This window comes from Belonocnema kinseyi, chromosome 3, assembly GCF_010883055.1.
Source record: "Belonocnema kinseyi isolate 2016_QV_RU_SX_M_011 chromosome 3, B_treatae_v1, whole genome shotgun sequence".
NCBI lineage: Eukaryota > Metazoa > Arthropoda > Insecta > Hymenoptera > Cynipidae > Belonocnema > Belonocnema kinseyi.
This window is the reverse complement of record NC_046659.1, coordinates 102,376,614-102,388,700: the sequence shown is the minus strand read 5'-3', so window position 1 is coordinate 102,388,700 and position 12,087 is coordinate 102,376,614. Positions and strand designations below refer to the sequence as shown.

General features: G+C 25.9%; 1 protein-coding gene across 1 annotated transcript in view; it reads right to left on the bottom strand.

The window, feature by feature from the left end:
* Nucleotides 1-11,312, bottom strand: part of LOC117170281 — a 58,736-nt gene extending 47,424 nt beyond the window's left edge. Inside the window, exon 1 of the mRNA XM_033356950.1 lies at nt 10,910-11,312. The gene's annotated coding sequence lies outside the window, so the exon portion shown is untranslated. The remainder of the gene's footprint in view (nt 1-10,909) is intronic.
* Nucleotides 11,313-12,087: the final 775 nt, after the last annotated feature.

Below are 12,087 nucleotides of genomic sequence, written 5' to 3'. Positions count from 1 at the left end.
TCATCTATCTTCCTGTCCCTAGTAAATAAGCTACCAAGGTATACGAACTTATCAACTTGTTCAATTCTCTCATCATTTAATAAAATATTGCATAGTGTTTTCACACTCTTTCCTTCGAACACCATAGTTTTTGTTTTATTTGCGTTAATTTTGAGGCCCATGCTCCTCATGCTTGCATCTAGTTTATTCAGCATTCTTTGTAGGTCTTCGATAGACTCTGCCATAACAACCTTATCATCTGCGAACGCTAACCCTCGTACCCTTGCTGTTTCGAGATCCACACCCTCTTCGTCGAAGAGAGCCATTCTTAAACACTTGTCCATAAATAATATAAATAACCATGAAGACATAACGCATCCTTGTCTAACTCCTTGAATAATATCGAAACAGTCACTCAGTTCCCAATTCACTCTTACACTCGCTTTGCTACCTGTATATATTGTTTTTAAAGCTTGTAGGATCCATCCATTGAGTTGTGAATTTGAATTTTTATCAATTCCCTCAATTTTCTAAATTCCTTGAACTTTCGGAATCCCCTGAAATCTTAAAATTCCTTAAATTCTATGATTTTTATGAATTGTTTGGATTCCCCATGAGTTTATGGAATTCTTCGAATTCAGAATGTTGAATTTATGTAGGAAATTTTCCAATTTTGCTAAATTCCTGAAATATTACGAATTCTTTTAAATCCCTAAATGCCTTTTGCTCATTTGAATTCCTTGAATATTTTTAATTTCATGAATTTTCTAAAATATCCTGAATTCCTTGAATTTTCGTAATTGCTTGAATTCGTTGAATTCCTTAAATTCTCTGCATTTTTTAAATTCTCTGAAATCTTTAAGTAATCTGGATTCCTAAAATTCCTTAATTTTTCTAATTCCCCTGCATTCTTGAAATTGATTGAATTTCCTCAAATTCCCTGAATAGTCTAAATTGGTTGAATTCTCTGAATTCCTAAAATTCTTTGATTTTTCTGATTTTCCTGCATTCTTGAAATTGATTGCATTTTCTCAAATTCCCTGAATAGCCTGAATAGCTTGAATGATCTTAATTGTTTAATTCTCTAAGATTCTTAAATATTCCGAATTCCTAAATTTCCTTGATTTTTCTGATTCCCCTGGATTCTTAAAATGTATTGAATTTCTAAAATTCCTTAAATAGCCTCAATTTCTTGAATTTCCCGAAATCTTGGATTTCTTTGAATTTCCAGAATTATTAAATTATTCTGAATTTTCTAGATTTCTATAATTCAATAAATATTCTTAAATACCCGATATTCTCTGTATTACCTGAAATATTGGAATATCCTGAATTTCTTGAATACTAAGAATTTTGAAATTAATTTTCTGAATCACTGCACTCCGAAAATTGCTTAAATTCTATGAATTTTCTGAATTCAGAATATTAAATTAATTTAAAACATTTCTTAAATTCTTCAAGTTTGCTACATTTCTTGATTATTTTAAATTATTTAAAATCGCTGAAGGCCTTCTGTTTATCTGAATTTCTTAAATATTCTAAATTCTGTGAATCCTCTGAACTCCTTCAATTCTACTGAGTTTTTTTAAATTCTCTGTATTATTTTCAAGTTCTTGGAATTCATAAAATTGACAGAATTCAGATGATTAAGGGAGTTCCAAGAATTAAAAAAAGAATGCAAGGGATTTAGGAAATTTAAATATATCAGGGGATTCGAAGGAATCTATAAGACTGTAAATGGGATTTAAAGAATTAAGAAAAAACCAAAGGAGTGAATGGGAAAATTCCGAAAAAGCGTTTCCTTTCTAATTATTATTTTTTAAGTGATTGAACTGTATAATTAAAAATTAAAATTAAGCCTTACAAGGCCCGCATCAAGATTACTTTCGATCTGTTTGAACTGAATTTAAAATATGTGGCATAAAGTCTTTTTAAGGCAGTTGAAGATGATTTACCATATAAATTGCCACTTTTTGGAACGAAAGAAGGTGTTAAAAAGTGACTTTTCCATGTCTCTGCCGTAAAAAGTATTTTACGGCAGTTGTGAAAATCAGCCATAAAAAGTTATTTTTTTGTTGTTGAAGATTTAACTCTTTGGTTTAAAAATAATTTTTTATATAATTATGAATTATTCAGTTTTTTGACGTAAGTAATTGAAGATGAAATGTCAAGAAACTGACTAAAAAAATTTCTATCATAAATTAAGTAACGTGACGCGAACGTTGGCAAAAACATGTGCATGAGGTGCACTGAACGAAATCCTTATCGACTTTTCTGCGATATTTAGGTATATGTTACAACTTATAAGTATACCTAGCAGGCGTTACTTTTATCTGTTTCCCGTAAAATGCCGTCCACGTGCCGACCAGAATGTTGACCAAACGGCTCGCTCGTGTCAGCCAAAACTAAAATAAGCATACGTTTGTCAGAAATAATGAAGCATGGCCAGCGTGGGTAACGTTCGTTCGTTCGACGGTGCTTAATTTTATTCATATGCCAGATTATATACTTTATATAACTACCTGCTCTAAACTTTCATTTGAAATCCAAAACATCATTGAACAAATCAAAAAATCAACAAAAGTACTGTAGACAGTCTTTTTAAGGCAGTTTTTAGGATTGGAAAATTTAACAATAAATTAATACAAATTCCCGAAAAATTCTGTCAATCTTTAAAATTGTTGAATATCCTTAATTTTTGGTCATTTATAAAATTACAGGAAATGCAAAAAAAATACCAAAAGTACCAGAAACTTTCAAAATTTGAAAAAATTTTGAAAATAACCAAAATCGCTTAAAATAACAATAAATTTCCATATAATGTGAAACTTGTCGGGCCAAACCGTAAGGCGTTAAAAACTGACCTTTCCATGCCTATGCACCAAAGCGTCTTTTTAAGGCAGTTGTAAAAATTAGCAATATGATGTACCACTATACGGTTCCACCGAAAGAAATAGGTCAGAAACTGACTTTTCCATATCCATGTTGGAATTCTTGTTAGTTTAAAATTCAACTAACTGAGAAAATGCTTTCAGTTTGTTGATAATTATATAAACTCTTTAAATTGTCGAAAAAATTTATTACTCAATAATTTATATAAAATTAATGGAATCAATTAGATAAATAAGAATCCCCCAAGCGATTATAAATTTAGGTTCAAATACAAATTATTGATAATATAAAGCACCACATAAACTGTTATCAAATACACATTCATAAAGAAATAAATTCTTAAGAAGTACGATTAAAATATACACGAATTTATGTCACTAATAAAAACAATCTTCAAATAAAATTTCTTAATCATATATTTGAATTAGAAAAAAATAATGCTAACAAAATTGTTATGAATAATCCAATTATTTATTTTTTCTGTTTTTATATGATGAACAATTGTGTGATAGAGAGCAGTATAAATGCGATGAAAAAATGAGTATATTTTTAATATTTTGCAAATTTTAATATTATTTAGTTCTTGAACATTTATTCTTGGATTACATCTTTTCATCTTTTTGGTTGAAAATTCAACTATTGACTTTAATATTCAACTTTTTCATTTGTGATTCAAGATTTTTGTTAAAAATTTCTATTTATTGCTTAAATAAAAATAAGAATTCTTGTTTTAGGTTAGAATTTTTTATTGGCAATTCAACTATTTAGTTGAAAAATCAGGTATTTTGTTGAAAATGAATCTTTCTTGGTTGGAAATGAACTTTTTGGTTAAAAATTCTCTTTTTGAGAGTAAAAAATAAATCTTCTTAAACGATAATCACTGTTTTGGTTGAAAATTCGTCTTTTTAGGTTAAAAATTAAACTATTTAATTAAAAAAGCATACATTTTTTTTAAATTCAATATTGTTATGTTGCCTGTTATCGATAAAGTTGAAAAAATGCTCCCGGGTTGGGAATTGAACCCCGATCTCTGGTCTGATAATCCTGAGACACAAAATATCAACTACTAAATTTTTTGTCGTGAATTTATCTGCTTGGTTAAAAATTTCACTGTTTGGTTTAAAATTGACATACTTTGTTAAAAATTTATTTTGTTGGTAGAAGCTCTATCCTTTAAGTTGAAAAAAAACTTTATTGAAAATTCAATATTTCTATGTTAAGATTTTTGCCGAGTCTTATGTGTAGAATTTTTGATGACAAAAGCAAATATAAAATCATATTTTAGAAAAAATAATTTTTTCTGAAGTTAGCATTTTTTTAATTATTAACAAGACATTTTTAACCCAAAAATTAAAAATTTAAACAAAAAAGTTCATTTTCAATCAAATAGTTACATTTTTAGTTTAAAAAAATTTTTACCACAAAAAGGGAAGCTTTAATGAAGTATAGTTCAATTTTCCACCAAAAAGATGAATTTTCTAGTAAATTTACTAATATTAAACAAAAAATATGAGTTTTTAAAAAAACTATTCAATAAACAAACAAGGAATTAAATTTTAAATGTAAAAAGACGAACTTTCAATAAAAAATAGAATATTTGATATTAAAAAAGAAAGATTTTAGTTTTAATGAAAGACAATATAACTGAACAAAAAAAGACGAATTTTCAGCAAAAAAGTTGAATCATCCAACAAAACCAAATAATTTACAACTATACGGTTGCCTTCATAAAAAAATTGACTTGCTATAAAAAAATTTTTAACAAAATTCAGACATTTTTAACCAAGTCATTCAATTTTCAACCAAAAAGATTATTTTTTACTAAAAAGGCGAATTTTAAATCAAATAGTTAAATTTTTTTATCTAACACAGATCACTTTTTAATCAGGAAATAAAATAGTTTAATTTTTACTGAAACACAATAATATTCGATTAAAAAAAGCAAATTTTTTAACAAAACTGTTCAAATTTCTACTAGAAAGTTGAATTTTTAAGCTAAAAGGACGAATTTTCTCCAAAAAGGTTGAAATTTCAAGCCAAGAATATAAATTTTCAACAAAAAAATATATTTTCAAACAAACAGTTAAATGTTCTACTAACATAAATTTAGGAAGCCTCAAGAAAAAATTTTTTTAATAAAGTATTTCAACCATGGTCTTAGATTTTTAATCTAAAATGTTAAATTTTTAACACTATAATTGAAAAATAAACATGAAGTGGAATTTATCACCTTGTTATATTCAATTTAAAAAGTTATTTTAAATAATTAGAAGAGTTCCTATCCCCCTTTCCAAACATTCGTTTCTAATTATGTTTTAAAATTATTACGTTTAAAAACTGCCACATAAAATTTTTTAAACCCTCGCCAACCGTAACAGAGTTAAAAAAGTGCTCCCCGGCGCGGAATCGAACCCCGTCTCCCGCCTAACAATCCCGACACAAATTTGGCTCAGAAAATTAAAATAATCTAAATATCAACAAAAAAAGTTTGATAATGTTATAAGATATTATTCAGTATAAGAAATAAGAATCCATAATACGGAATAGCTGTATAATCAGCAGACACGTGGCTTACTGGATCATCATTAAGCTTGATGAAGAAACCAAAACAGGTAAACACACACAGTCCACTACCACGTGCGGCCTAGTTTCTTCCTACTCTCAGCGATTAATATTATTATTATTGCTACGCTTGAGAAAAACTATACAGTGAGTACACACTTGACACGCGCATTTTTTATCACATCGCCATGTGCTCATTGCCTATATCTATAATAACTGCGAGGCCTCTGAGGAAACAATGAATTTCTATGATAAGTACAATCGCATTGAGCAACGATTTTTCATTTCCCAATCAGTTTTCAGTTTCCTCATTACGAAAGCCGTCTAGGCCTAGAAGAAATAAGTCATAAAAACTATAAGCTCTTGGAATATTTATTTATTTGGTACAGGATGCCCGAAAAAATTAATTTTCCAAATTCCCTGAATTTCCCATAATTTTTCCCTGATCAATTATTAATTTTTTCAGAATATTAATATTCAAACACCAGCATCTTTTTTCTTTTACCACTTTTAAACTGAACTCTTTTATAACCGGATTAAAAGAATTAAAGATTAAAATTTTAAAAATATTTATTTAAATATTCCGAAATAAAAAGATAAATTTGTAAACCATAAAAGATGAATTTTAAATCCAAAAGATTTAATTATCAACAAAGAGTTGACTTTTTTTAAATTAAAACAATGAGTTTGAACCAAATAAATCAGCTTTAAACAGAATAATTCAATTTTTAACAAATTTGTTTAATATTCGACCAAAAAATAAAGCTTAAAAAAAACTAATTTTCCAATAAAATAGTTGATTTTTTAGCAAAAGAAGATGAAGCTTTAATCCCAAAAGGCGAATTTTCTGTCCAAATAACAAATTTAAAAAAAAATTATTGAATTTTCGACCAAAAATATGACTTTCTAACAAAATAGTTAAATTTTGATATAGTCAGTTAAATGAAAGATTAATTTCCTACAAAAAATACGACTTTTGAACAAAATACATGAATTTTCCACTAAAAAAGATCGATTTTTAGAAGTTAAATGTTCATAAAAAACCACTAATTTTCAATAAATGAAAACAAACTTTCAACAAAATAGTCAAATTTAGTACAGAACGCCCGGAAAAAATTAATTTTCCCAACTTCCCGAATTTTCCCTAATTTTTCCCTGACCAAATATTCATTTTTCCTGTCCATGAATATGCAAACACCAGCATTTTTTGCGCCATTTTTAAAGTGAAATCTTTTATAACCGGTTTAAAAGAATTACAGATTAAAATTTAGAAAATTATTTAAATATTTCGAAACAAAGATGAATTTTCAAACCATAAAAGATGAATTTAAAATCCAAAAGGATGAATTTTTAAGAAAGAGTTGAATTTTCGAAAGAAAATGATGATTTTTAATAAAATAAATCAACTTTTAACAGAATAATTAAATTTTTAACAAATTAGTTGAATTTTCGACCAAAAAATAAGGATTAAAAAAAGTCGATTTTTTAACAAAAGAAGGTGAATATTAAATCCAAAAGCACCAATTTTCTGTCCAAATAGTAAAATTTTCAACAAAACTGTTGAATTTTCGATAAAAAATATGACTTTGAAGAAATAGTTGAATTGTTATACAAATAGTTAAATACAAAATTAATTTCCTACCAAAAAGACGACTTTTTAACAAAATACATAAATTTTAAACTCAAAAAACAACCAATTTTCAATAAACAAAAACAAATTTTCCACAAAATAGTTAAATTTTTTACCAAAGAGAAAAGTTTTTAACTATAATGAGCCACAAGACGAATTTTCTTTTAAATGGATCAATTTTCTAAAAAAAAATTAAATTATTATAAAAAAATGTAAATTTTCGACAAAAAATATTACTCTTCAACAAAATAGTTAAACTTTTAACCAAAGTTTTGAATTTTAAACAAGATATGGAAAAGTTAAATTTGCAGTAAAAAGACAAACTAATTCTCAACTAATAAAAACAAATTTTCAGCAAAATATAATTTTTAACTAAAATGAACAAAAATACGAATTTCCTTTAAAATATTTCAATTTTCTACAAAATAATTGAATTTTTTACTAAATGGGTGACACTTTAAAACCAAAAAATACGAATTTTTAACAAAATAGTTCAATTTTTAATCGAAGAGTTAAAATATTAATAAAAAATAGAAAATGAAATTTTCAGTTCAAGAAACTAATTTATAAAAAATAATAACGAATTCTCAAAAAAATTGTCAATTTTAGACAAAAGTCGAATTATCTTTAAAATAGTTCAATTTTCTACTAAATAATTGAATTTGTAAATACATGGTTCAATTTTGGACCGAATAGAAGAATTTCCAACTCAAATGAGCGAAAGACGAATTTTCTGTAAAATAGTTCAATTTTCTACAAAATAATTGAATTTTTCACTACATAGTTTAATTTTCGAAGAAAAAATATGACTTGTTAACAAAATACAGTTAAATGTTCAACCAAAGAGATGAAATTTCAATAGAATAATTAAATATTTAGCAAAATGGTTGCATTTTAACTCAATAGTTAAATTTTTATCTTAAAAAGATGAATTATCAACAAAAAATGTAATAGTTGACATAAAAGATGGAATTTCTGATAAAAGGGATGAATTTTCAAACGTAAAAATTAGTTAAATTTTGAAACTACCAAAATTAATTCTCAACAAAAAATGAAATAATTGATATTTAATCCAAAAAGATGGAATTTCTACCAAAAAAATAAATTTTGAAACGAAAAAGAAAAATTTTCAACCAGAAATTACATTTTCTATAAAAAAAACGTATTTCAAACAAAATATATGAATTTTTAACAAAATAATGAATATTAATTAATTTAAAGTTTTTTATTATATTTTTCTAATAAAAATCCATAAAAATTCCTATAAATCCTAAAAATACCTTGAAATCTTGCGAGATTCCCTCAAAATACCCTAAAATCACTTGAAATATTTTTAATCGCAGGAAGTAGGTTCAAATTTTATTCGCTAGAAATAAGTTTAAAAAAATTCTTAGAATTTTGGAAACCTTGAAAAATATTTGAAGTCCCTTGACATTTATTTAATGTCTTTAAATTTTTTCAAAAGCCTTAAAATCTTGAAATTATTCAAATCTCTAGAAACTTCGTGTAAAAAATTTAATTTATTCCCTAAAGTTCTCTAGAAATTAGATAATATCCCTCAAAACCCTACGAAAATAAAATAAATGAATTAAACTTATTCCTTAAAGTTTTAAAATCGCCTAAAATGTTTGAAATACTTTTTGATTCTTAAAAATTGAAGCATTTCAAATATTTTTTACCACAAAAGTTTAATTATTCAAAAAACTTGGAAAAGTACTGAATAAAAAATAAATCGAAATAGTAGTAAAATGTAATTTAATAAATCCAATTCAGAAATTCAAATGTTATTAGGCCTTAGTGAGACTTCAGAAAGTCTTTGTCTTAGAAGATCTAAAAATTCTTTTGTATTATTTGACCAATTAAAAATTTGTAATAACTCTTCTGAAATTTATGACTCCTTGATTTTTTATTTTACAGAATTCGGGGCATTTGCTGATATAAATAAGTGGAAATTTTTAGCCTTTTAGAAATTCGATAATTTTATGGATTTCCTAATGCAACTTTGGAAAATTTCTGGTATTCAGTATTCAAAGTCAAAACTTTATTACAATACCTTTCACACCTGAGAGGTCATTCACACCTATTAACTTTCTTCCTTCTGTTGAAACTCACATTTTAAAATTTTCCATATTCTCAATTTTAATAAAAAAATATATTTTATTTAAAATTTAATATTTTCAATCAATATTTTCATTAATATCTTTTTAAGAAATGGATTAAACTTCAATATTGCAAAAACTATCTTTGACCGAAATTCAAATTACGTTCGGAAAAAGATTCTTAGATATTAGGTTTTTTTATCAATATAATTGACAATAAATAAGTTCTACAGTCAGAAAAAAATTTGACTAGCTTTAAAGTAACAGTTTCATCAACCTTATTTTTTTCATTCAAGCAAAAGTAATTTTTAAACAAAAAAATCCTTTTGAATTAAAGAAAAATATTCATTGGAACAAGAAACCATTTTTTTTAATCAAATAAATTTTTGCTTTCAAAACAGATTTCTTGGAATCAAATAAACTTTTATTTGACTAATAATTTCGAGCGACAATGATGTTAAGATGAGAAAAATTATTTTAAATGAAAGAAAAATTTTCATAGGAATAAAAAACCATTTCTACTAACCAAAGAAATTTTTGGCAGTGTCCACTAGTACAAAAAAAATTTGGCTGTTCGTACCGAAATTTCGGTACATCTGGCCACGGCCTAAATTTTTGGATTAGTAAGAGATTTCTTCGAATCACATAAAATTTTCTTCGACTGAGATCTAAAGAAGATCGTTCGTTGATTCAAAGGAATAAATTTTCTTTAATTCAAAGAATCTTTTTTCTGATTCTATGGTGAGAAAATCATCTTTGACCAAAATTCAAATCACGTTTCGAAATGATTGTTTAGTTTTTGGTTCTGCATTAAAATTAATCACAAAGTTTTTCTTTCATTGCAATCTCTTTTTTTGAAATAACTTCTACACTCAGAAAAATATTGTTCTTGAATTGAAAACAAAACGTTTTTTAACATAATTTTTTCTTCATTATTTGAAAAATAATTTAAAAATGAAGAAAATCGTTTTAAATTAAAGAAAACTTTTCATTGCAACAATTACATATTTGATAGTGTCTATTTGCACGAGAAAAATTGCGCTATTTGTACAAAAATCTCTGTAAAAAGTCCTTTTTTCAGATACCGCCGTCCGTACGGAAATTTCGGTACATCTAACCACGGCCAAAAATTTTTTTGACGATGATCTAATGAGTACCTTTTTTGATTCAAAGAAATAAAGAAAATTTCTTTGAATCAAAGAAATTTTTTTCTGATTGTATTTAGAGAAAATCATCTTCGACCAAAATTCAAAATACGTTTTAAAAAAAGCAAATACGAAAACGGCTATTTGAGACATGTATAAAAGTTTCAGGATGTTCTTGCACAGTAATTAATAATTCTTACCGGAATCGCGTGATGAAATACAAGGCTAATGTTGCCTAAATTATTTCTACAATTAAATGCGATAAATATTTACCTTTTAATACCTTGACATAATTCAATTTTAATTTTGAATTTCGAGGTTTTAATTTTTTAATTTTGATAAATTTTATTAATCTTATTTGTTTAATAAATTAAAGTAGCTTTTATAAGACAGTGACAAGTTACAGGTTGTAATATGTAAATAAAAGCGTAGTTTAATTTTGTCTTGTCTTTTTTGAAAACTGCGATTTAATTTTTTATTCATGCAAGTTAATTTATTGCAAATATATTTTTATATGGGGTAATGCATTTTTCCAATTAAATTTTTTTAAAAGTGACATAAATTTATTGTTGTTGTATAATTAATTTAATAATTGTACTTACCAATTTCTGATATTCTCAGGAACCAACAATTCTCAAAAGTCTCTTGATTTTTTGCACAAAGACCTCCAATAATTGAAGTCTTTTTAATCACTTTTTGGTCCCTTTCAAAAAACTATTTTTCTTCAATTGTATCTTTTTAAAGACGCCCTTTTTCGCAATCGTGAAAATACTTTCGTATTTTTTTCGAAAATAAATGATTAAATAGAAATGTTTTAAAATTGAGAAAAAGTAATGAACTTTTCTATCACAAAGCTTGTCATTCAAAATTGAAAACAATAAAAGGGAACACGACGTATAGCGATGCACTCTGATCAGGAGCTTCGAACATACCGTGAAGCGCGCGTAATACTACTATAGTCCCTGCTCAGAAGTAAAGAAAAGAGCGCCATCTAACACGTGTCATTCGATTTCTGAACTACTTTCAACGATTACTAAGTGCACTCATTCCATCGAAGGTTAAGGGAGTGGTGGGGCTGATGTGTGAGGGGGGGGGGGGGGGTTAAGAAGGGACATTTTTAATCAATTGGATGCACGTATTCCATTTTTGAAAATACGATGAATTTTCTATTTAAATATTGATTTTTCATCAAAAAGGGATCTTTTTCTTGGTTGAAAAATCAACACCTTTGTTGAAAATTCTTTTATTTAGTTGAGAATTCATTTATTTAGTGAAGAATTCATTTATTTAGTTAAAATTTTATTCCATTTTTCGAATATTTTTTTTTTACTTGAAAAGTGAAGAATTTGGTTGATTTAAAAAATTCTTTCTTGGTTGAAAATCTTAATTTTTGGCTAAAATTTTATTTTTGTTAAGCATTCAACTGCTTAATAGAAAATTCGTCTTTTTGGTTTAAAAATTGAACAATTTGGTTGAATTATTTTTCATTCCTTTGACACAATTTTTTTTTTGGTAGAACACTAATTTTCGTGGATAAAATTTAATGTTTTTGTTGAAAATTCAATTCTTTAGTTTAAATAACAACTATTACTTTTTTCGTTATAAATATACCTTTTTTTGATGAAAATTTAAAAACTTTTTGAAAATTAATTTATTTCTTTAACAATTTATCAATTTTGTTGAAAGTTCAATTTTTTCAGGTTAAAAATTCATTTTGTTGTTGTTAAAAATGCTATCTAACACGGGAGTTTTACAATGAAAAATTTCTTTTTCATAATAA